This window comes from Capra hircus, chromosome 28 (genome assembly GCF_001704415.2).
Source record: "Capra hircus breed San Clemente chromosome 28, ASM170441v1, whole genome shotgun sequence".
Lineage (NCBI taxonomy): Eukaryota > Metazoa > Chordata > Mammalia > Artiodactyla > Bovidae > Capra > Capra hircus.
Genome location: NC_030835.1, coordinates 35,618,139 through 35,644,373, shown reverse-complemented (window position 1 = coordinate 35,644,373; position 26,235 = coordinate 35,618,139). Strand labels below are relative to the sequence as shown.

Sequence of the window (26,235 nt, the reverse complement as noted above, 5' to 3'; positions counted from 1 at the left end):
CCTGGACTAGGAAGGGACTCTCCTCTCTCCAGTCCATCTTCCACCCTCCTTTTTGTTGTAGTAGTACCTGGAGGGACCAGCCAATGTCTGTCACCACTGGGAGGTGCCTGCTTCTGGCTCGGACCTGGGGGAGTCTGGCTGAGTCTCTCTTGCATCACTCTCAGTGATCGGTGGCTGCTTCTGAGGCCACCAGCTGTCCCTGCTCTCCGGGAGCTCTGCCCCACACTTCAGACCCTTTCCTTCGTTCAGCCACCTGTGCCTTTTCTCACTTCCCAGAGCCTTTTCATCACAGCCCCCGGCAGCAAGGCCTCTTCCCTTGGGCACCTCCACTGCTTGCCTTAAGGGCCATTTTCCTGGAAATCTGTGCTATCCTCACTCCTGCCGCCTACCCCCTCCCACAAGACAAAGCATCTTCCCTGCCCTCCACCTCTTCACTGCCCCTTGCCTGTAATTCTCTAGCCCAGGGAGTTTAGCAGCGCCATTGTTTACACATGCTGTGCCTTTTACAGTTTTGTGACTTTGAAAGTGCTGTTCCCTCTTCCTCCTTTGCCAGGCCGTCTCTCCTCTCTGATTCTTAACCACTGGACCACCAGATTGGCCCCTCAGCGTGTCTCACATGGACTAGAAAGGAGCTCTCCTCTCTCCAGTCCGCCTTTCCCGGGAAGGCTGTGCATGTTTTCCCTGCAGCTTTGAGCACACAGCTGTCTGTGTACACGCTTCTGTCTCTGCTGAGAGCCTAGCATCCTTGTTGGTAGGGATGGAGTCGCCCCTTAACTTAGTTCTGAGTTTCTAAGCACAGTGCTTGGGCATGACAGGCCCTCTCTAGGTTTACTTTTGAAAGTGAAAGTGTTAGCTGCTCAGTCGTGTCCAAGTCTTTGCAACCCCATGGACTCTAGCCCACCAGGCTCCTCTGTCCATGGAATTCTCCAGGCAAGAATACTGGTTTGGGTATCTGGTCCCTTCTCCAGGGGACCTTCCTGACCCAGGAATCGAACCTGGGTCTCCCATATTGCAGGCAGATTCAACATCTGAGCTACCAGGGAACCCCTTTCAGATGATGGATATTCGAACATACTGCTTCACGCCCAGGTGCTAATGATGTGAAGGTCTCACCATGCTCTCTCCTCCCTGCAGGCCCTCTGCTGAGGTTTGGGGATGATGCTGGCAAATTCAGGCATGCTGGCTGACTTTTGAGGTGGGGGTGGGAGGGCATTTTGATGCAGAAGCTCCTTCCGGAACCTTGCAAATAAGATCTCAAGTAATGGTGGCTGCTTGCACATCAGCCCTCCTCCCAACTGAAGATTCTCTGTTCTGGCAAACACAGTTGGGTGAGGAGCAGGAGGCCGAGCCAGCCCAGCTGCCTTGGCCACTGTGTTCCAGGCACATTTCTAGTGTTTGTGTTGAACAGATCCTCTGACTTCACAGAGCTTAGGTTGTGGTGAGGGCATGCATGCTTGCTCAGTCGCGAAGTCATGTCTGAGCTGTAGTCCACCAGGTTCCTCTGTCCATGGGATTTTCCAGGCAAGAACACTGGACTGCCTTGCCATTTCCTTCTCCAGGGATCTTCCCAACCCAGGGGTAGAACTCATGTCTCCTGCATTGGCAGGCAGATGCTTTACCACTGAGCCACCTGGGAAGCCCCGTGGTGGGGGACACATAATAAAAAATGAACCTAGGGAGTGAATTGCATGGTATGTTAGAAGGTCCTCTGGGGAAAAAATGAGAAGTAGAGCAGGATGAAGGGGTTGAAGAAGGGACCAGGGATGGTTTTAAAGGCAGTCGTTGGGGTGGGTCTTCTTTGGATGACGCCGTCTGAGCAGTCTTGAAGCGGGGAGGGGATCAGTGCAGGAGCCTCCAGGTAGAAGGAACAGCCAGTGCGAAGACCGGAGACAGAGTGTGCCTGGAGAGTTCCAGCAGGGTAGGACGGCGGAGGAAGACAGAGGGGCTGGGGCAGAGGCAGCAAGAATTCGAGGGCTGTTAGAAGGACTTGCCTTCTTGCTAGCAGTGATCAGGGTGTTAGGCAGATGCAGGGTGTTAAGCAGAGGCGGTAACTTGCTCTTTTACCTTTAAAAAATGTATTTATTTATTTGGCTGCACCAGGTCTTGGTTGTGGCCCACGAGATCTTTGATCTGCATTGGGGCATGTGGGATCTAATTCCCTGACCAGGGATCAAACCCAGGCCCGCTGCATTGGGTGGGTGGAGTCTTAGCCACTGGGCCTTCTGAACCCCCGGAGAAGCCCCTGTGCTTTCCCTAATCTTGCTTTATTCTTTAGGAGTCATCCTTGGAAAGCCTCTACTCCTTTGCCGGGCTGCTTAACCTTCAGATAAAATGTTCCAGTCCTGAGCTCATGGTCTCTGTAATTTCTCTGTAATTTTCTCCCATGAGTGTGATTAGAGCAAAACTTCTAGAAAGTGCTGCAAACCTCTGCAGAAACTGGCCCCCATAGACTCCAGTCTGGCGGCACAGGGAACACAATGCTAGAACATTCTTTCAGACAGTGTTTCCCTAATTGTCCAGATAACAAGGGTCTCCTGGGCTCCTTGTGGGAGCCCCGGGCTCTGATGTGGCCTCATGGAGCTGGCGAGTCGGGGCGTGAGGGGGGCAGCCATCTGCACCATTAGACACACCTGGGGCAGGTATCCCAAGAGGCCCAGGGAGCCTGGTCCTCATAGCCGCCCAGGTTCTGAGCACACCAAGAAGAGAAACAGTGACTAGGGCAAAAAAGAGGTCAGAACGTCACTTATTCCCTCCCAGAGGCTGGACTGTGAGGCATTCGTGGATGGAGGCTGACTTGTCTCAGAGCCTCGAGCTGACCCTTCCCTTGTGGCTGAGGCCCTAGAGCGTAGCAGAGCCTGCAGAAGCTCACCCCCAGAGGGAGCCGGGGAAACCGCCCCCTGCCCACCCCGCCCCACGCCGCGCTGCCTGCAGCAGCTCTCCCGGTAGGTCAGTTTCCCTGAGAAGCTGCATCCTTCCCCGGTAGCAGGGTGGTGAGGGGAGGACCTGGGGAGACCAGGGCTGTGTATCGGGGGAGAAGCCCTCCTCCTGGTGAGCCGTCTCCCTTCAACACTTCAGGTGATAGGCATGGCCGGGAAAATCTGTGAAGCAGGTCTTAGGACTTTTGCAGTATTATCTCTTGTTGTCTGTGACTTCTTTTCTCTCTCTCTCTCTTTTTTTTTTTTAACTGGGAAAGCTCACTTAAAAAAAATGTTTTTACTAAAGTATAGCTGCTTTACAATGTTGGGTTAGTTTCTGCTGTACAGGAAAGTGAGTCAGCGATATGGACACATATATCAGTTCTTTATTGGAGTTCTTTCCTGTTTAGGTCATCACAGAGCGCCGAGGAGAGTTTCCTGTGCTCTCAGTGGCTTCTCATTAGTTATCTATTTTATCCATAGCATCAGTAGTGTGTATAGGCCAGTCCCAATCTCCCAGTCCACCCCCCCACCTTTCCACCTTGGTATCCATACATTTGTCCTCTACATCTATGCCTGTATTTCTCCTGTGCAGATCAGTTCATGTGTACCATTTTTCTACCTGTATGTGTTAATATATGATGTTTTTCTCTTTCTGACTTACTGCTGTGCTTTGAGGGTGCTGGCTCCAGAGAGCGTCTGGAGTGCGTGCCTGATGGTGATGACAAGGATCTACTCACTGGTTTGTCTCTGTGGGGCCCACACTGGCGATTCCACTGTTGTACACAGGCCTGAGCAAGTGGCTTTAATTCTGAAATCACTAAAAGTTTTAGTCTGTGATCTCTTGCCTTTGAGGCTTACTTGCCAGAGTCTTGAACAGACCGGTCTCTTGGGGTGTGTGGCCTGCGTGTGTGTTGTACACCAAAATAACCAGTGGGAAAACCTAATTATATTATTTTGGAATAATTAGATAGGGGGTAGCCCATGGGTAAAGAATCTGCCTGCCAGAGCAGGAGATACGGGTTCGATCCCTGGGTCAGGAAGATCCCCTGGGGTAGGAGATGGCAACCCACTCCAGTATTCTTGCCTAGGAAATCCCATAGACAGTGGAGCCTGGCGGGCTACAGTCTATGGGGTTGAAAAAGAGTTGGACATGACTGAGCTACTAAAAACTACAACAAAGATTCTCAGGTTGCAAAGAAAGGTCTAGAGGAATGTCTGTGCACTTCTAATTTATATATATATATATATTTTAAATTGAAAACTATTTTTCTAAGCTGGCAAATTATGTGCAGTTAAATTCAGGCATAGATTTGCTTGGAGAGTAAATTGCCTTGAAACGAGTGATTTTGGTTTTGTGCCTTAATTTTTGTCTGTGATGGTAACTGTAGGTTTTAGAAAATTGAAAACCAGTAACTGATTATCTAGTTTGAGACCCTAAAATCAGCTGAGACCCTGGGTCATGCAGAACGGCCTCCGTGCGGGCTTGTGGATGGGAGTGTCTGCAGCCGGCCGTGTGACGCCCTCTTTGCCTGCAGCGCCCTCTCAGCTGCAGGAGTACCACTCGATTGATTTGGGAAAGTTAAAAAAAAATCTGTGCTAAGGCAGGTGGGGGAAATACAGAAAGCTAGATGATTGCTGATCCAACTGCTGATATTTTCCAGGTAGGATGACCTCTGTAGGGCTTTTTGCTTTAACTGTCATCTCTGCTGTGCCATTGTTACCGAAAGGTGTGGGATTCGGATGTTTGTCGCCCAAAAGCCAATAAACAGGACAGATTGGTGGAAGGGAAAGTTTGCTTTATTTCAGATGCTGGCGACTGTGGAGGGGAGGGTGGTCATCTGTTCAAAGGCTGACTCCTCCTGACTGGCAGCCAGTGGGGCAAGAGCGTTTATAGACAGAAGGAGGGGGCTGCATGCAGAAACAGCACAGTCAGTCCCTCCCTTCCCAGGTAAGCTCTGCCCCTCCGATACTCTGTGTCATCTCAACTCCGTTCCTTTTTCTGGGGGCCTGTGTTCTGGAACCTTCTGTCATCTTCAAACTGGTCATCGGTGGTCTGACCAGCATCATTTTGGTTGTTTTAGGTACAGTTAATCTTCAGTTCTAGGGTCTGTTATTTCCCATTTCGTTGGGGCTAATTCATGGAATTGTGGCAGCTCATGTCCTGGGTACAGTCTGGTCATTATGTAGTTAACGTCTTCCTCCTGGTGAGGTTTCAGTACCTATAGACAGCTCATGGGATCTGGCTCAGAATATTGCCTATAGCCCAAGGGAGAGAGAAAGAGCTAAAGGTCCTTGATTGTGCTGAGTGACTAGATTATAATTATTTAGTCCCCTTTGACTGTTTTCCTTTGTTTCCACATTCTCACTTCTCTGACTAAACTTATTCTTTGACTAAAGTTTTCCACAGACAAAAGGCAGGCTGAGAACTTTGTGGGGGGTGGTGGGGGGGCAAGGACCATAGGGTCCTGCTCTGTTTCACTGTGGTCACTGAGCACGTGACCTGGCTCTGAGAGCACTGCCTCCTGTAACAGGTTCCGATGTTCAGTCCCTAGACACACGTGGCCGACTGCCCCCTTTGTGCTACACTTGGAAAGTCTAATCCTCTGGCTGTGCTTTTCAACAGTAGAAATGTTGGACTGTGCTATGTCCTGTATTAATTTTCCTTCTAGAACTACAGAACCATAGAACTGCATGTTCTGTGCACTTGGCTTTCCTGGCTAATGGTTCTCAAATATTAGCCAGCCTCAGAATCCCCTGGAAGGCTTAGGAAAGCCCAGATTTCTGACCAGGTGGGTCTGGGGCTGGGCCTGAGGAGTCTCTACGAGATCCCAGATGATGCTGATGCTGCTGGTCTGGCCATACATTGAAAACCGCTGCTCTCGGCAAAGTTGGCAGGTTCAGTTCGTCTAGGTTAGCAGTTCCTAACTTCCGCGGTACGCTCTGCTCCTGCATTACTCCATATCTCACAGCTCCATTCCTTTTTCTGGGGGCCAGTGCTCTGGAACCTTCTGTTGGGGACTCCAGCTTTCAGCTTGATTTATTGGAACTGGGATGGCCAGTCAGCATCCACTAACACCTGCCTACTTTCTGCTGAGCCGCTGGCTGTGCTGCAGGGTCCTTCCATGTGTTATCTGCTCTTCATGCCCCCCCAAGCTAGCTTGTGTAGCCTCCCTTCATGGAGATTCTGGAGTTAAATGACTTCAGCAAGGTCCAGTGTGATGATGGGTCTCAGGCGTTGGATGCAGAGCCCACTGTTTGTCCCTTTGCTGTGCAGTCCTTTTCAGGAGCATTTGTGTCCTGGAGGCGGTTGCTTGGAGGCTGGGCGTGAGACGAAATAAATGCATGTCTGCTTGGTGAGATTTCTGACACTGGTCAGGCTGCTGAGCGAGGGAAAGAAGTCTGGTTAGCAGGACGTTTGCAGCACTGTCCTTGTTGAATTAGTTATAGGCTGGCCCATGCCAATGGTTGTATTTTGCTTTCTTTTCTTTCTCTTGAGAGTCGCAGAGGATGGAGGAGAGATCAATCTCTTTGCTTCTCAGAGGAAATGATAGTTCTATCCTCTCCTCTGCCAACTTCCCACAGAGAATTGGGTGTCCTAGGCAGTGGCCCTTGCTTTGAGAATGTAGCCCAAGAGGTAGGTTTTGAGGGAACGTGGAGGTTTGAGGTCCTGGGTGTGAAGGGTGCTTCAGGGCAGGAAACGAGCCAGAAGTGTCACGTGGAGGAGACTGCCGCCCTTGGGAAGCTCTCAGTGTTTTGGTCATTTTTGCCTTCTTGTTGGGAACCGTTCAGGGTAACAGAAAGCTTGTGATTTTGAGGCCAGATAAAGCTGCCTGCCTGCCTGCAGCCTGATTCTGCCCTGTCGGAACTCTAGCATTGGCTCCTGGGAGAGCTGTCTGAGAGCCTGTAAAAACAAGATGATGAAATGTAATTTAGTCCACAGCGAGCGCCACGAAAGTGGGCACCGTGTCAGGAACCTTTGTGGCGTCCCCTTGTTGCACTGCAGATGGACACGCAGTTGATGATTCTCTTGGAAGTGGGGTGACCCCCGGTGGATGATCAGGAGGTGATACATGGATGGAGGGGAGTCGGACCCCTGTGAGTCAATTCTTTCCAACTGTTCCCTTCTTTTTTCATTTAAGTGATTTCTTTTTAAAGTTTATTGACCTTTTCCATTAAAATTGTTTTTGCCTAGTCTGTGCCTTAGCCAGGGAGAACCTCAACTCTCCTTTTCTTTCTAAGCTACAACAACAACAACAAAATTGACTCATGGCTTACGCCTTCCGGCAAACTTAGAGGATTAAATGAGTTACTGTTTTCTTCCTTTGATGCAAGGCTCACCTTTCCAACCTCCATAGCATCCCAATTAGCTTCTCGTTGCTGGGGATCCAGGTGCATTTATCTCTCGAGGAGGCGGCTGTAAGCCTCTCAGGAGTGGGGGCCGTGATTATTCCATGACATGCAGCTGACTTTAAAAATAACGACTGAGTTTCTGTCTCCTGGTTAGCTTATGGTCCATTGTGTAATTTGCTGTCATTCTTGGGTTTAGCAGGTGTTTTCTTAATCCCGTGTCTTGGTTGTTTGCTTTCTTATCCCTAAGTGCCCAACCTCACAAAGCCTTAGCATTATATAAATATTTATTAAATATGCTTCACAGACTCTTACCAGGGGCTGTATTCACACATCCCAGCAGAATGTGCTACCCCTTTTCTGTGTCCAAGACATAGTACTCTGCAGGAATCAAGAATAAATCCTTGATCTTTAGGTACTAATCAGTTCTGGGGTTCAGCTTTTATAAGCCTGGAAAGGGGCCTTTTCCCTTCCTCTTGCCTGTAGGGCGAACAAATGTGTCACCCAGCACCTCGCACAGTTCCTGGTCTGGAGAGGGCACTTCCTAAATGTTTGTGGAGTGACTTAAACTGCCACAGACTAGGGTAGAGAAGCTGTGTAGCACCCTTGTGACAACAGAGAGAAGAACCAGAGTTTTGCAGGCAGAGGAATAGAGAGCTGGACGGTTGAATTCAGTAGACCAACAAATACCTGTTGGGTGATAAAGAGGTGAGTTTCCATCGGTCAGTTTCAGCATCTCTGAGGGCATTATTTTTAAGATGGTGTAAGAGAATCCCAGGGATGGGGGAACCTGGTGGGCTGTTGTCTCTGGGGTCTCACAGAGTCGGAAACGACTGAAGCGACTTAGCAGCAGCAGCAAGAGTAAATACTTCTTAAAGTTGTAATATTGATATGCTAGTTGTGTGTGTGTGTGTGTGTGTGTGTGTGTGTGTGTTAGTCACTCAATTGTGTCCAACTCTTTGCAACCCCATGGACTGTAGCCCGCCAGGCTCCTCTGTCTATGGAATTCTCCAGGCAAGAACACTAGGGTGGGTTGCCATTTCCTTCTCCAGGGGATCTTTCTGAACGAGGGATCAGATCCACATCTTCTGAGTCTCCTGCCTTGGCAGGTGAATTTTTTACCACTGAGCCACCCGGGAAGTCCTGATATGTTAGTTAACACTTTTATTGAAGTGAAATGAAAACTCAGCATGGGCCCTTAGCTCAGTGAGAACAGGTAGCCCTGGACATAATGCCCATTTGGGGTCTTTCTTACTCCAAATACACACAGCTTGCATCTTCCTCTCTGAGCTATTTGCCCAACTTATGCATGGCCAGCCAGGCATTTCTTTAAAAGGGATTCTTTGTTGTTTTTTTTTTTAAATTGGAGTATAGTTGATTTGCAGTGTTCTGTTTCTGGTGGGGAGCAGAGTGATTCAGTTATATACTTGTGTGTATATGCTGGTTCTTTTTCATTAGAGGTTATCACAAGATGCTGAATATAGACAGTTCCCTGTGCTGCACAATAGGGCCTTGTTGATCTGGTTTATATATAGTAGTTTGTGTCTTCTAATCCCAGGCTCCTGATTTATCCCTCCTCCACCCCCTTTCCCCTTTGGTAATCATAATTTTGTCTTCTATGTCTGTAAGTCTGTTTATGTTTTATGAGTAAGTTCATCTGTCTCATTTTTTTGGATCCCACATGTAGTAGTAGTAGAGTTAGTCGCCCAGTTGTGGCCGACTCTTTGCGACCCCGTGGACTTGTAGCCTGTCAGGCTCCTCTATCCGTGGGATTCTCCAGGCAGGAATACTGCTGTGGATTGTCATTCCCTCCTCCAGAGGATTTTCCCGACCCAGGGATTGCACCCAGGTCTCCTGCATTGCAGGCAGATTCTTACTGTCTGAACTGCAGGGAAGTCCTGTAAATGATACCAGATGGTCTTTGTCTTTCTCGTCTGACTTCCTTTGCTTAGTATGATAATCTCTAGGTCCATCCATGTAGCTGCAAATGGCATTATTTTACTCTCTACTTGTTATTAACATTATTCAATTAGTTATGGTTAAATATTTAAAGGCACCTAAGTTCATTACTATTTTTGAAACTAATTCCCATGTAAAAAGTGTGAAAATGAATTTAGCATGAAATTGTTCTGACTTTAGTGGTAAAGAAGTTTGTTTCCAGTGTGAGTGTTACAGGCTGAGTTGTGTCTCCTTAAATTCGTATGTTGAAATGCTAACCTCAAAATTGCGTGTTTGGAGACAACGTGTCTAAAGAGGTAATTATGCTAAAATGAGATTATGAGAGTTGGTGCCCATGTGAGAAGAGATGAAGATACAGATGGAGGGAAGATGTGTGAAGACACAGGGTGATGGAGGCCATGGATAAGCCAAGGGGAGAGGCCTCCGAGGAAGCCAGCTGTGACCTCCTCCAGCCTCCACAGCTTGAGTAATTGCTGTGGTGTGAGCCAGCCAGCTGTAGGCCTTTGTTCCGGCTGCCCTGGGAAACCAAGATGGCGGGTGCTTGTTGAAACACGTGTGTGCCTGCAAGGTTGTCTTGAGTCTCATCCTGATGCCCCCGGGTGGGCTAGTTGTGACAGGCTGGACCCCGTGTGTGCAGAGAGGGCCATCCAGGGTCCAGTGAGCCCCTCTTTTTCAGGACGGTCAGTGTGGGAGACCCACACACAGCTGATGAATGGAGGCGAATGCTGGATTGGGCCCTGTGGCCCTGGTGGTGTTCCTCTGTGCACGTTTCATGGGTTGAAGTCAGGGTGAGAGAAGGAATGTTCCTGAAATGAAGCCCTGCTGCCTTCCGCCACCAGGTCCCTGGATCCCTAAGGTCTGTTTCTTGGAACCACATCTCCTCACTGGAGCTCACCTATGATCACTTTTGCTCATATTTGGTACTTAGTTGACCTTCTGTAGGTTAGTAAGTGATGTTACTTATTTATCCTAACATGTTGTAATAAAGGACAGAGCATCACCTTTTCCCCAAGAGTACAGGCAGATGCGTTAGGCCAAATATCCATATACTTGTTCTTAAAAGCAGAGGCTATGCCAGGGCAATGTTTATTTTTATGGTCTCTGAGTCCTGTCATTCCACTTCGCTTTGTGTGTGGGTGAGTTGCTTAGTCATGTCTGACTCTTTGCAACCCCATGGACTGTAGCTCACCAGGCTCCTCTGTCCATGGGATTCTCCAGGCAAGAATACTGGAGTGGGTAGCTATTCCCTTCTCCAGGAGATCTTCCTGACCTAGGGATCGAACCCAGATCTCCCATGTTGTGGGTAGATTCTTTACCGTCAGAGCCACTAGGGAATCCCTTGCTTTGTATCCTTCAACAAACTTATCAGCCTCCCTTACCTTTCGTTTCCTCATCTATAGAATGGTTTAATAAAAGTTTTTTCATCATAGGGACATTGGGAGGATTAATGAGGTCTTTCTTCATGGCCCATATCCCATTGCCTGACATGTAGTAAGCCCTGTTCTTATATTATTTAAACACCCCGTCATTAAGTACCCGAGGAATTATGGAGGTCAGGAATTGCACTTCGAATTCCGATAACACTGGATACTTAAATTGAAAATAGTAGGTGATTCATCTTTAAAATGCAAAGTTCTTATGAGTCTGACAAGAGGCAGTGCTTGTAAGGAGTTTAACACATGCATGGAATCTTGTCAGTGCTCATGAATGGTAAACATACAGCATCAAGGTGGGTCTGAGATTGGTTTGGGTCCACCTCCTCCACTGAGTGACTCCATGACCTTAAGTAAGTCTCTGAAGCTCTTTAAGCCCCAGTTGTCTCGTTGGTAAAAGGTGAACAATGGCAGAACTTACCCCCTTAGGTTTGCTATGAAGCTCAGTGTGCTTTATACAGATTTGTGTTACTCCTGTTGTTGCCATTGTTGTTGTTTTCCATGATTGGTTTTCTAAAATACATAATGGCTGATGAGGGATGAGGCTTTCCAGAATGGAGTTCTGAGTGGCTGTGAGAACAGTCTGTGTGGCTCATCTGTGATCCCACTGATGGCCAGGTGACCTGGCTCTGTGTGCAGCTCTCTCTGCCCTCATGCCAGGCACACCCCTCCTGATGCTGTGGGCTGCAGCCAAGCCAGTGACCTTCCTAGACAGAAGGGCAAAGAAAAAGGCGCTTCCTTCTCCTGTCGGAACACACACTATAGACTTCAACTGCTCTGTCTGTGTGTGTGTGTGTGTGTGCATAGTTAGAACACTGTAACACCTACCGGTGGTGTGTAGAAAGCATGGTACTGACTTGTAAATGTGGCAACAGAAAAAACGAATAACTTAGAGAGGTGAGGCTGCTGCAGTTTGCAAAATGCAGACAAAGCCACAAGCACCATCTTTTGGGGTTTGTATTTAGGTCAAGGAGAAAAATGAAGAGCAATTATTCAGCTCCTGGTGAAGCAGGAAGAAAGCAAGGGTTCTTGAGTATTAGCTTAGAGCCAAGTACTATGGCTGGCATTTTACAGAAATTCCCTCATTCATAAATAATGCCATTTGCAACAACGTGGATGGACCTGGAGATGATCACGCTAAGTGAAGTAAGTCAGAGACAGATAAATACTGTGTATCGCATATATGTGGACTCAAAAAAAATGATACCGTTGAACTGATCTACACAACAGAAACAGACTCACAGACCTAGAGAACAGACTTATGGTTACCAGGGGGGAAATTGGGATTGACATGAACACACTGCTATGTTTAGAATAGATAGCCAAGCAAGACCTGTTGCGTAGCACACGGGGAAGTCTGCTCAATATTCTGTAATACCAAATGGGAAAATAATTTTAAAAAGAACAGATAAATGTATATGTATAACTAAATCACTTTGCTGCACACCTGAAACTAATAATACAACATTGTAAATCAGTCATCAGTTCAATTCAGTCTCTGTCGTGTCTGACTCTTTGCGACCCTGTGAACTGCGGCACGCCAGGCCTCCCTGTCTATCACCAGCTCCCAGAGTTTGCTCAAACTCATGTCCATTGGGTCAGTGATGCCATCCAACCGTCTCATGTTCTCTCATCCCCTTCTCCTCTCACTTTCAATCTTTCCCAGCACCCGGGTCTTTTCAAATGAATCAGCTCTTCACATCAGGTGGCCAAAGTATTGGAGTTTCAGCTTCAACATCCGTCCTTCCAATGAATACCCAGGACTGATCTCCTTTAGGATGGACTGGTTGGACCTCCTTGCAGTCCAAGGGACTCTCAAGAGTCTTCTCCAACACCACAGTTCAAAAGCATCAATTCTTTGGCACTCAGCTCTCTTTATAGTCCAACTCTCACATCCATACATGACCACCGGAAAAACCATAGGCTTGACTAGATGGACCTTTGTTGGCAAAGTTACGTCTCTGCTTTTCAATATGCTGTCTAGGTTGCTCATAACTTTCCTTCCAAGGAGTAAGCATCTTTTAATTTCATGGCTGCAATCACCATCTGCAGTGATTTTGGAGCCCAAAAAAATAAAGTCAGCCACTATTTCCACTGTTTTCCCATCTACTTGCCATGAAGTGATGGGTTTTCTGAATTTTGAGCTTTAAGCCAACTTTTTCACTGTCCTCTTTCACTTTCATCAAGGGACTCTTTAGTTCCTCTTCACTTTCTGCCATAAGGGTGGTGTCATCTGCATATCTGAGGTTATTGATATTTCTCCTGGCAATCTTGATTCCAGCGTATGCTTCATCCAGCCCAGCGTGTTTCATAGTGTACTCTGCATATACGGTAAATCAACTATACCCCGATATGAAATAAAAATTAAAAAAATTCTCTCCTTTAGTCTGAGTCACTGAAGGTAGAGAAAACATGTAGCTCCCCTGCTGCTTCCGTTTTCTTGGTCAAGGAGAAGGCTGGAAAAGCTTACTTGTAAGAGATTTGAAGCCCAGGAAAAACAAGGTGAAAGTGAACTCCAGATGAGTTGGTTTCCTGACCTGAACAAATTAATTCCCAGAATTTTTCTAGTCTGTATTGTGGTGATTGTTGAATCATTGTCCTTAGTCATTGAGGAGCTATAGAAAGAGGTGGCAGAGGACAGAGAACTGAGTCCCACAGACTTTAGATTTTAAACTTTAGTTTTAGTCTCAGATGAATTCTGGACTGTTAATCAGTATTAACATAGATGTATATTATTTGAGAAGGGGAAGCGTCAATCACCAAAAGCCCATCATGGGTTCATTCCAACAAGTATGGCGGGTGAGCTTGTTGGGTTTGTAATTAGCCATCATTACCTTGGGAAACATTTGCTGAATGCTGTAGCGATGGGATGTATGGATTTGGACATGTTAGACTTGACAAGGCCTTTTGGTACCCTTTTGGAAGAAAGGAGTGAGGTGTTGGAGAAGGGATGGGCTTCCCAGGTGGCTCAGGGGTAAAGAATCCACCTGCCAAGATGCAGAAGACCTGGGTTTGATCCCTGGTTGGGGAAGATCCCCTGGAGAAGGAAATGGCAGCTCACTCCAGAATTCTTGTGTGGGAAATCCCATGGATAGAGGAGCCTGGTGGGCTACAGCACATAGGGTCCCAAAGAGTTGGACGAGACTTAGTGGCTAAATAATGACAACCACAGAAAGTATGTTGGACGATGGCTCATTAACGTGGAGACAAAAGAAGTTTGTCAGTGGCTGTTTCCTGAAAGCAGTCATTGGCGCGTTGGTGACCCTCCAGGAGGAAGCCTGCCTTAGTCCCTTTGGGGGGGTCAACATTTTCATCAGTGCCTTGAATGAGTTATTGATAAGCTGATCATGTTTATGAAAAATTCAGGATTCATTCATGTTAGCTGCCAGAAAAATGGGGTTGCAGTTGAAGGTCAGGGATGTTGATGTTGGTGGTGATGATCCCAGTCAGGAGGGAAGAATTTGAGAGAAGAGAGTCATTTTAGCAGTGAAGTCCCTTCACATCAACTTTTTGCTGATTTGCAACGATTGTTGGGTTTCTAAATACGGAAGGACTTAACAGGATTATGACCTTTCCTTTTCAAAAGATGAAAGCTGAAAGGGAACAAGCACAGAAATGATGGCATATGTAGGGTGAGTAAAGGCTTATTCAGCAAATTCTGTGATCCTCATTAAATGGTAGGAGAAGCAGTTAGCTGACTTTTAGGCCAGCTGCCTGATACTTGATAGGGTTTGCAGAAGTAGCCATTTTTGTAATTGCAGCCAAGTTTGAGCTATTTGTGAATGTGCCATCACTTTATCAAATAGTTTCTATTGCAAGTTAACAGGTTTTCTCTTTAAATGTTTTTTACAGTGAAAAGCTTATGTATGTAAAGGCTAAACTAAATTTTCTAGAGAGTCTGCAATCAAAAGACTTTTGTATCTTCCTGGAAGTTACTTAATGAACAAGTGTCAGTGTTGTGACAGTTGTATATAATAGTGTAGTTTGTGTGTGTGTATGTTTGTTTTCTACTAACCCATGTCTTTGATTTACTATAGTACAGTACTTTCAAACTTTTGGGGCTGTGACCCAAAGTGAGACCAACATTTTGCATGGTGATTCAGTACACACACACACACACTTTACAGAGAACTGACACAAACACTTGTGAAAAACTTTTCATATATTTTTCTGTATTTGATTCTATTGTTGTTGTTTATAAATACTGATGAAGACCTTCTCTATTGATTTTTATCACTGTTTTTAAAGCCCTGACCTAGCAGAGCCGCAAACCATATTTTAATGCTATAATCGTTCTTTCTTCCAAGGAGGAACTTGTATATAATCATCTCATAGTGTGTCATTATAATGATGTCAAGTGAAATACTTCCGGAGAGCAAGGATTTTACAGATGGAGAGCAGTTACAGTGAGTGTTGACTCATAGATGGGAAACAAGATGGAGTCTGGTCACTGGTTTATGGCCCATTTGTAATGAGTTGCCCTAAACCTCTCAGCCACCGTATGTCTGCAAATTCGGAGGAAATATTTACTACAGAGTCTTAGGTTGGAGGGAGTCATAGAGGTCACCTGTTATAACTCCTCTCCCAGTTTAAGGCCCAATTCTGTGGTATGTTCACAATAGCCCAGTCAACTTCTGCTTGATTACCTTCTGAGATGGAGAGTTCACGCCCTTAGGTTTCTATTGTAGCTGTAAGGAATGACCGCAGATTGAGGGGCTTAAATTTGTTATCTTCAGTTCAGTTCAGTCGCTCAGTCGTGTCCGACTCTTTGCGACCCCATGAATCACAGCACACCAAGCCTCCCTGTACATCACCAACTCCCGGAGTTCACTCAGACTCACGTCCATCGAGTCGGTGATGCCATCCAGCCATCTCATCCTCTGTCGTCCCCTTCTTCTCCTGCCCCCAATCCCTCCCAGCATCAGAGTCTTTTCCAATGAGTCAACTCTTCACATGAGGTGGCCAAAGTACTGGAGTTTCAGCTTTAGCATCATTCCTTCCAAAGAATACCCAGGGCTGATCTCCTTCAGAATGGACTGGTTGGATCTCCTTGCAGTCCAAGGGACTCTCAAGAGTCTTCTCCAACACCACAGTTCAAAAGCATCAATTCTTCGGCACTCAGCCTTCTTCACAGTCCAACTCTCACATCCATACATGACCACTGGAAAAACCATAGCCTTGAATAGATGCACCTTTGTTGGCAAAGTATTATCTCTGCTTTTCAATATGCTATGTAGGTTGGTCATAACTTTCCTTCCAAAGAGTAAGTGTCTTTTAATTTCATGGCTGCAGTCACCATCTGCAGTGATTTTGGAGCCCCCCCAAATAAAGTCTGACACTGTTTCCACTGTTTCCCTATCTCTTTGCCATGAAGTGGTGGGACCAGATGGCATGATCTTCATTTTCTGAATGTTGAGCTTTAAGCCAACTTTTTCACTCTCCTCTTTCACTTTCATCAAGAGGCTTTTGAGTTCCTCTTTACTTTCTGCCATAAGGGTGGTGTCATCTGCGTAGCTGAGGTTATTGATATTTCTTCTGGCAATCTTGATTCCAGCTTGTGCTTCTTCCAGCCCAGCATTTCTCATGATGTACTCTGCATAGAAGTTAAATAAGCAGGGTGACAACATACAGCCTTGACGTACTCCTTTTCCTATTTGGAACCAGTCTGTTGTTCTATGTCCAGTTCTAACTGTTGCTTCCTGACCTGCATACAGATTTCTCAAGAGACAGGTCAGGTGGTCTAGTATTCCCATCTCTCTCAGAATTTTCCACAGTTTGTTGGGATCCACACAGTCAAAGGCTTTGGCATAGTCAGTAAAGCAGAAACAGATGTTTTTCTGGAACTTTCTTGTTTTTTTCAAATGATCCAGCGGATGTTGGCAATTTGATCTCTGGTTCCTCTGCCTTTTCCAAAACTGGCTTGAACATCTGGAAGCTCATGGTTCATGTATTGCTGAAGCCTGGCTTGGAGAATTTTGAGCATTACTTTACTAGTGTGTGAGATGAGTGCAATTGTGTGGTAGTTTGAGCATTCTTTGGCATTGCCTTTGTTTGGGATTGGAATGAAAACTGACCTTTTCCAGTCCTGTGGCCACTGCTGAGTTTTCCAAATTTGCTGGCATATTGAGTGCAGCACTTTCACAGCATCATCTTTCAGGATTTGAAATAGCTCCACTGGAATTCCATCACCTCCACTAGCTTTGTTCATAGTGATGCTTTCTAAGGCCCACTTGACTTCCCATTCCAGGATATCTGGCTCTAGGTGAGTGATCACACCATCGTGATTATCTTGGTCATGAAGATCTTTTTTGTACATTTCTTCTGTTATAATTTCATAGTTTGAACTGGGTCTCATTGAGCTAAAATCAAGGTGTTTGCAGGGCTGCATGCCTGAATGCTATAGGAGAGAATCTGATTGAACGAATTTCAAGATCCCTTCTGGAAGTTGTTGCATTTTTTCCCTTGGGCTATGGTTGACCAGCTCATCCGAGTCTGCCTGAGGCCTTCCAGGTTGCATTTATTTGTGTAGTTTTGGCTGTACCACGTGGCATGCAGGGTCTGATTTCTCTGACCAGGGATTGAGCCCAGGCCCCCTGCATTGGAAGTGCAGAGTCTGAGAGGTCCCCATGGACTGTCCACGTTTTAGCACTGAATGTCTCATGTCTAACATACCCAGTCCTGGGCAAACCAGGACAGTTATTCACCCTAGTTGTGGTATGTCTTATGTATCTAATAAATGACGTTTCTAATATTTCTCCCAAAGAATTTGGAGTAGCTATCAGTCAGAGGCTCACATAAATTAACATTAATAAAATTTAAATAATGAATCAGAATCAAGCAAAGGAAGCAAATGTCTAACCACCAGCACAGATCTATTTTAGAGACACTTTGTTTTTGTTGGCTTTGAATTCTTAGAGGAATTTCTCATGGGACTTCATATAAGGACAGCGAGTAATGTAAACAATGTTCTTGGCAGTCGTTCTTCAGTAAATGCAAAAATTTTTTTCATGCGGCCCTTAAAAACCAAAGATAGGATATTTAGGTGTGCTGTAGCAGTGCTGGCTTTATGAGGTTCTTAGCTAATGAAATACAATTAATAGTGTTGTCCTTATCAAGAATTACCCAGGGAATAAGCTTTGCGCACCAGAAGGAGTGGCTGTCTTGTCTCTTAGAAAAGTAGATCTCAGAGAACAAGAAACAGGCTCAAAGTTACAAGACAGACTATTAAAGATAGGCCCTCCTATTAAAGATAGTTAGTTAATGCCCTCAAAATGTACTTTAAATGACAGATGTAATAGCAGAATGGTGAAACACAGACAAGTGTCTGTTTTAAGTATGAATTTTTTTCTTTTTTTGGTTTGTATCAGTGCATGCAAGGGGCTGCAATCATTTGAAGGACTGGTTGGAACTGGAGGATCTGCTTCTGCATTGACTCACTCACACAGTACTAGTTGCTGAACTAGTTGAACTAGTGTGTTGAACTCACGCAGAGCTAGTTGTTCTAGTGGAACTGGAAGACTGTAATTCCTCTTTACATGGGCCCCTGTATAGATTGCTTGAATAGGTCTTCATCACAAGGTGGGATGGCTTCCCCTAGAACATGGAACCAGTCAGAGAGCAAGGCAGAAGCCACACTATGGTTTCATGACATTGATAGCAACCTCATGAGAGATCTTGAGCCAGAACCATCAGCTCTGGTTTTTTTAAGATTTCTGATCCACAGAGACTGTGCATTAAGTCATTCAGTTTGAGTTGATTTAATCACATCAATAGATAACTAATACAGATGGGCATATCGGCAGACTGGACACTTCAGAGGAATCAAGAGGATTAGTAAACTTGAAGATAGGTCTGATAAAAGTCAAGCCAGAGCACAAAGGATGAAAACTGTGGAGAAAGAGAAGAGAACAGCATATCTGAGATGGGTAGACACATGTTTAACACATACAGGTGAACTCATAGAGGGGGAAGAGAGACAAAGATGCAAAAAAAAAAAAAAATGCTTAAAAATAATGGGTAAGACCTTTCCAAAGGTAATGAAAGACAGCAAACCACAAGTCCAAGGAGTTTAGAGAGCCTCAAGCAAAGGAAGTGCGTAGGAAAAGACACCTAGGCACGTAATAGTCAAACTGTTCAGAACCAAGGGTAAGGGGAAAGACTTCAGAGTGAACAGAAAAAGCAGAACTATTTCAACAGAGGAATAAGGGTAATAACAACATCTGCCTTCTCATAAACCAGCCAAGCCAGAAGACAGTGGAGTTATAACTTTAAAGTACTGAAAGAACAAAAAAACACAAAACCCCCTGCCAACCCAGATGCTTTACCTAGACAGAATGTCTTTCGGAAATGAAGATGAAATTCAGACAAAAGCTGCTAAAACTCATTACCAACAGAGTGTAAGTTTAAATGAAGCTCATCAGGCAGATAGAAAATAATAACAGATGAGCATTTCAGTTTACACAGAAATCAAGAGTGCTGGAAATAGTAACTATGTGGGTGAATAAAAACAGACATTTCCCTCTAATTTTTGCTCTCCTTGATCAATAATTGGTTGTCTGAAGAAAAATAACAACAGTGTATCGTGGGGTTTGTAGCATATATAGAAGTAAAATACGTGACACCAATGACACAAAGAACAGGAGGTTGCAGAGAGAAGTGTGCTGCCCCTTCTGTGAAGTGGAATGATTATAAGAATTCTCCTGTTTAAATCCATAGTATGTTTCTTTCATTTTGCTTCCTGTCTCCTTCATTTATCGAATAGCCCCATGAGGCAGGATTCTTCTTTTTTTCTTTTACTGTTTTATTTTCTGCTGTACCTTTAATGCCTTGTTGTTGTTCATTTGCTCAGTCGTGTCCGACTCTTTGTGACCCCAAGGACTGCTTTCCTTCACTGTCTGCCTGAGTTTGCTCAGACTCATGTCCATTGAGTCGGTGATGCCATCCAGCTATCTCATCCTCTGTTGCCCCCTTCTCCCCCTACCCTCAATCTTTCCCAGCATCAGGGTATTTTCCAGTGAGTCGGTTCTTCACGTTAGGTGGCTGAAGTATTGGAGCTTCAGCATCAGTCCTTCCAGCAAATATTCAGGGTTGATTTCCTTTAGTATTGACTGGTTTGATCTCACTGCTGTCCAAGGGACTCGCAAGAATCTTCTCTAGCGCCACAGTTCTGTGACTAGCCTGGCCTAAAATACATGCTTGAAAATATGACGGAATGAAAACGTGTGTGTGCACGTGTACTCAGTCATATCCGACTCTTTGTGACCCCATGGACTGTAGCTCATCTGGCTCCTCTGTCCATGAGATTATCCCGGCAAGAATACTGGGGTGGGTTGTCATTTCCTCCTCCAGGGGATCTTCCTTTCCCAGGGATGAAGGGTACATCTCTTGTGTCTCCTGCATTGGCAGTCGGATTCTTTATTACTAGCACCACCTGGAAAGCCAGAATGAAAACATGGATGATATTAATGAATCTGGAGATGAGAGGAGCAGCCTGGGCTGAAGATGCGTTAGGGCATTAGGCTTGATGGAGAGCACTGAGGAAAAAAAAATGAGAGGATGAACGGTGGAATCCTGGAGATGAAGAGGACCCAACAGACAGCTGGAGGAAAAGCAAGAGATCATGGTGTGCCGAAAACCTACTGAAGAAAATCCTTCACAGAAGATGTCGCTGATGTTAGTCACATAGTTTGAGCCAGTTTTCCTGTACTCTTCATATGCAATAACTGATTTCATCCTAACAACAATTTCCGTGAGCGATTATTATCACCTTCGTTTTAAGGGGGCCTCCCCTGGTGGCTCAATCAATAAAGAGTCCACCTACAATGCAGGAGACCCGGGTTCAATCCCTGATTCGGGAAGTTCCTCTGCAGAAGGAAATGGCAGTCCACTCCAGTATTCGTGCCTGGGAAATCCCATGGATGGAGGAGCCCGGCAGACCAGACTGTAGTCCATAGGGTCACAAAGAGGTGCACTCGACTGAGCAACTACACCACCACCACCACCACCATGGGAATCGTTTTAAGGATGAGAGATCAACTGACTTACCCAGAGTCGCCCAAGAGGTAAGTGGGGGAGCCGAGATTGGAACTCAGGTGGGCTGGCTCCAGAGTCTAGACTCCTAACCACTTTGCTGTGCTATGAAGTAAAAGATGTGATTGAGAATTGGCTTTATCACTATGGAGCTTCTTCATGATCTTGACATGGGGTCATTTTCTGAACTGTTTACAGTGGTACAAGAGCCGTGGAAGAAGCAGTGAGTGTGGACGACTCTTATAAAATGTGTCTCTAAAGGAAAGGAGAAGAATGGGTGGGTAACGATTGGGAAGCAGGATCGAGAGGATTTTAAGACAGAAGGAATCAAAGCGCTGCTGCTGCTAAGTCGCTTCAGTCGTGTCCGACTCTGTGCGACCCCATAGACGGCAACCCACCAGGCTCCCCCGTCCCTGGGCTTCTCCAGGCAAGAACACTGCAGTGGGTTGCCATTTCCTTCTCCAATGCATGAAAGTGAAAAGTGAAAGTGAAGTCGCTCAGTCGTGTCCGACTGTTAGCGGGAGCGACCCCATGGACTGCAGCCTACCGGGCTCCTCTGACCATGGGATTTTCCAGGCAAGAGTACTGGAGTGGGGTGCCATTGCCTTCTCCAATCAAAGCACATACATATGCTAATGTGAAGGGTGTAGTCGATAGGGAACACTTGCTGATGCAGGAGATAGAGGACTAATGTCATTGAATAGGACAAAGGAGGGGACAGGGCTGTATGTTTCTAGCTGAGGGTTGATTTGCCGTAGCCAGGAGTGAGTACGAGTCATTTATATAACCTGGGGAGAAGGCAAGGGAATATGGACACAGATACAGCTAGGTGAGTGAGTGTGGTGGGAGCTTGTGTGGTTTTTCCCATTGCTTCTATTTTCTCAATGAAATAGATGGCCTTGTCTTCCATTGAGGGTAAGAGTTGGGAAGATGCTGGAGGTATAAAGAGAGAAGAAAAGGGAAATAGTCTAGGATGATGTGAGATTCAACAGGGACAAGTTCAGTGATTCCATCTGGTCCCACTTGGTGTTCCAGGTACATTTGGGCTGTTCCCAGGGATGATCTTGTCAGGTAGGGAGAGGGAAGGTAGAGAGGACAGGGAAGTGAGGGTGCATACCAGGGAGGAGTGTGATCGTGGCTTATAGACGGAAGCTGGGTGATGAGCAGAGTGAGGATTTTGGAGGAGTGGGGATGGGCTTGAGAGACAGTTGGATGGAGGCAGGATCAGGATTGTAGATGTCAAGGGTCACACAAGTCACAGAGTACTAGCAGGGCTGTAAGTGCGATGCTTGAAAGTGAGGTTGTGGAGGAATTATACTTAGTAAGGCCTAGGGGGTGACCCTAGGCCTGGAGGATGGAATCTAATGGAGAACAAGATCATTAGAAGGGAAGAAATAAAAGTTTTAGAAATCAAAAGTTTTCTCAGGCATTATTCTATGTGATTTAGACCATTGGTTTAGGATGTGTTTCCCAGTTACTTCTTTAACTTGAGATCTGATGTGCTCTGTGCTTAGTCACTCAGTCGTGAACTCTTTGTGAACCCATGGACTGCAGCCTACCAGGCTCCTCTGTCCCTGGGGATTCTCCAGGAAAGAAGAATACTGAGGTGGGTTGCCATATCCTTTTCCAGGGCATCTTCCCAACCAAAGAATCGAACTGGGATCTCCTGCATTGTAATAACAATGCGTGGACACGACTGAGCGACTTCACTTTCGCTTTTCACTTTCATGCATTGGAGGAAATGGCAACCCACTCCAGTGTTCTTGCCTGGAGAATCCCAGGGATGGTGGAGCCTTGTGGGCTGCTGTCTTTGGGGTTGCACAGAGTCAGACACGACTGAAGCAACTTACCAGCAGCAGCAACCATGCCCCTCCTTCACCTTTTCTAGAAAAGGGCTTTCTGGGAGTTTGGATATTTTAAGGTTGAGCTGCCCGTCTCCCTTGCAAGGCCCTGCAGTAAACCTTTCTTTGCTCCAAACTCTGATGTTTTGGTATCAGTTGGCCTCACTGTGTGTTGGACACTTGGAGTTGAATTTCGGTGACAATATGCTAGTAAACAGTTGTAAAAAGTGCTGGGGATTGTTCTATGTACTCCACACTGATAAACTTCTTCAGTCCTCAGGACATTCTGTGATAGCTTTGTTATCATCCCTCTTTCACAGATGGGGAAACTGAGTTATAGAGCTGAAAAAAGGCGAGGTCTGGGGCTCCAACCCAGGTAGTTGGGCTCTGAACACTTTGCCCTCCACTGTATTGCATCGCGGAATGACAAATGGAAATAATGAAGTCGAACTTGAAAAGTAGAGGCGGAGTTTGGAAAACAGAAAAGTTAGATCCCTTTTCCTTACCAAGTGAGCTGTTTGCAACATATTTAGTATGCACACTGTCCCTGGTAGATGACTCATGCTTTCAATGCCTTATGTAAGGTTACTCAGTTACATTTAGTTTATTTTCAGGTATCTCCAAGAAATCTTAGCAACAGCAGCCAAGGATGATGTTGCATCACTTCTCAGTTATCTTTGTGGTATAATACCACAGAGGAAAGTGAAAAAAAAAAAAAAAACAAAAAAAAAACAGTTCCTTTAATAGAACTTCACGGGGAACCGAGGTTTCTCATTGCCCTCTGGCTGACCAATTCCAAAGGCGCTCTCTCAGCCAGGTTCATTCTGCCACTTGTATTTTACATTGAGTTTGGATTGATGGCTTATGGAGGATCCTCAATTTTGATGGGTTTGTCTTTTGTACAGCTTTTGCTTTCAAAGCCTTTACCTGTATGGATACTTCTGGAGGATCTTTCGAAAAGTGAATGCAGGCTTTGGAGGTGACAGCATGAGGCAGAGAGCGAGCAGAGCCTCTGCCCTGGAGGTGGGACCTGCAGCTGTACCAGCTTGAATGGCTTCTCCGTTTGGTCACTGGGTTCTGGGGGTGCTGGGGAAGCTTCCCTGGCAGAGGGTGGGCAGCAGGAGCCCCACTCAGTTTGTGCTGCTGTGCTCCTCCTGGTTCTTGGGAAGGAGGGTTGCAAAAACAACGTCCATAACTTGAACGTCCATGACAAACTACCCTTCTACCCCGACCCAAACCACCAGCTTTGCCAAGTGAATTTAATTAATGCTGTTTGGTGCAGTGAAGCAGACGCAATGCTCTGTGACGTGTCTAGAATGCAGTTGCCATGTAAAAAGTGATGTGGAGGGACTTCTCTGACGGTCTGCTGTGATGACTCTGCCCTTCCAGTGCAGAGGGCATGGGTTCCATCCCCAGTCGGGGAACTAAGACCTGGCAGGGCCAAAAAAAAAGTGATGTGGCCTGTGATGTGCTGTAACGCAGAGGTTCTTGGGAAACTATCTAGTGCAGGGCAGAGTTACATAAAGTGCTCAATACCCTTGAATTATTCCTGCTGCCATCCGTTTCCTGCCGTCACCTGGGCTGTGCGACAAGGTCCATGCTGATCAGGAGGGCCTCGGTGAGCTCCAGGGCCAGATCCAACCTTTCCCTCTTTCTTCCTCCCTTGCTTTTCCCTACCATCTGGGTTGTCAGACTCCCAAGAAGTTTGTAACACACTCACCCTGCTTCCTCTGGCAGGTCCTGGGCAGGCCTGGCATCTTGCAGAGTGGTGGTTATTTAGGATGTGTGCTCTATGCGTTGGATCTTTCTAGAGCAGGCTGTGTGTGGGAGGGAGAAATCCTGAGGGGAGGCAGAGGGTTTGCCTGTTCAAATATACTGCAGCATGAAAGCCAAGTTACGGTTCTCAGTGCATCAGTGGTATAGTTTGGTGGCTAAAAAAGGATGCTGAGTAGAATATTCTAGACCTCTCTAGAATATTTTAGATCCTGCTGCTGCTAAGTCGCTTTAGTCGTGTTTGACTTTGTGCAACCCCATAGATGGCAGCCCACCAGGCTTCCCTGTCCCTGGGATTCTCCAGGCAAGAACACTGCAGTGGGTTGCCATTTCCTTCTCCAATGCATGTGTGCATGCTAAGTCGCTTCAGTCGGGTCCTACTCTGTGTGACCCTATGGACAGCAGCCCACCAGGCTCCTCTGTCCACAGGATTCTCTAGGCAAGAATACTGGAGTGGGTTGCCATTTCCTTCTCCATTAGCTCCTGCCAGCCAGTGGTTTTAACCTAATGCTGACAGTCTGTACTAGGGACCTTACAGATTTTTACTTTGCTTCATAAATGACCAAGTAACAAAGCTTTGTGTGTATGTCCGGAGGGTCTTCATTATAACCTCTAGTTTCATTTCCCCTAAAAAACAGTTCTTCGCCAGTAGTAGGCGTCTGACTGGGGACTGTGGCCTCACTTCTGCCTGCCATTATTTTTAGCACCTTGTTGCCTATGTTTGTTTTGCTGGACTGACCTCTAGTTAGTTCTCAGCTCTGAAATAATTGACTAGAGAGCAGGCTCTGGGCTGCTACACAGTGTAAATAGTAAGGCTTTTAGTGGCTAATGTGAGATGTCCTTTCTGCTGCTAATGATTTCTCAAAGAAGAGAAAGAACAGGTGTGATCCTGGGGTCGTGCTCAGTTTAGAGTTGACAGATGTCAAAGAGTTGATGATCTTGCAGTTCACATCAGTTCAGTCGCTCAGTCGTGTCCGATTCTTTGTGACCCCAGGTACTGCAGCATGCCAGGCCTCCCTGTCCATCACCAGCTCCTGGAGTTCACCCAAACTCATGTCTGTCGAGTCGGTGATGCCATCCAGACCTCTCATCCTCTGTTGTCCCCTTCTCCTCCTGCCCCCAATCCCTCCCAGCATCAGAGTCTTTTCCAGTTCACATAGTTTTCAGTAAATTGGCAACAAATAATATTTACCAAAGGGGAGTTTATTTGGAAAAATGGATTATTGTTTTAAAGCAATCTCTTTATAGTATAAATTAAGATGTATATGTGGTCTCCAAATAAGGCTGAAGGATCAAAGGAAGATAATGTTCTCTTTTTAATTGTTAACTTTGAGTGAATTTTAAGGATTTTAAGCAGTTTCTTTTCTGAAGTAAAATCTCTAAATTACTGGGAAGTTTGCATGAGCAAAAATTTCTGTTTAAGTTTTTATTGTGATGTATAAAGTCTGTTAGCAGTTAAATAAGTAGTGAACACTTGTTTAATCAATGCCTGAAATAGGACATTGTCGGGGCACTACAGAAACCCCTAAGTGTGCTATGCCCTTCCTGGATAACCACCCTCCTGACTTTGGTGGTGGTGGTTTAGTGGCTAAGCCATGTCTGACTCTTTGCAACCCTATAGACTGTGTCTCACCAGGCTCATCTGTTCATGGGATTCCCAGGCAAGAATACTGGATTGAGTTGCTGTTTCCTTCTCCACTGGACTTTAGTAATAATAGTTTATTGCTTAACTTCCTAGTTTTACCACTTTTGTGTTAGGGTATGGTACAATATATCCCTGCTGCTGCTGCTAAGTCACTTCAGTCGTGTCCGACTCTGTGCAACCCCATAGACGGCAGCCCACCAGGCTCCCCCGTCCCTGGGATTCTCCAGGTAAGGAACACTGGAGTGGGTTGCCATTTCCTTCTCCAATGCATGAAAGTGAAAAGTGAAAGT

At 46.0% G+C, this 26,235-nt stretch overlaps 1 protein-coding gene across 1 annotated transcript in view; it reads left to right on the top strand.

The window, feature by feature from the left end:
- The window catches only part of RYR2 (ryanodine receptor 2), an 814,256-nt gene that overhangs the window by 67,475 nt on the left and 720,546 nt on the right, over positions 1-26,235 (top strand). The gene's annotated exons all lie outside the window — the stretch shown is intronic.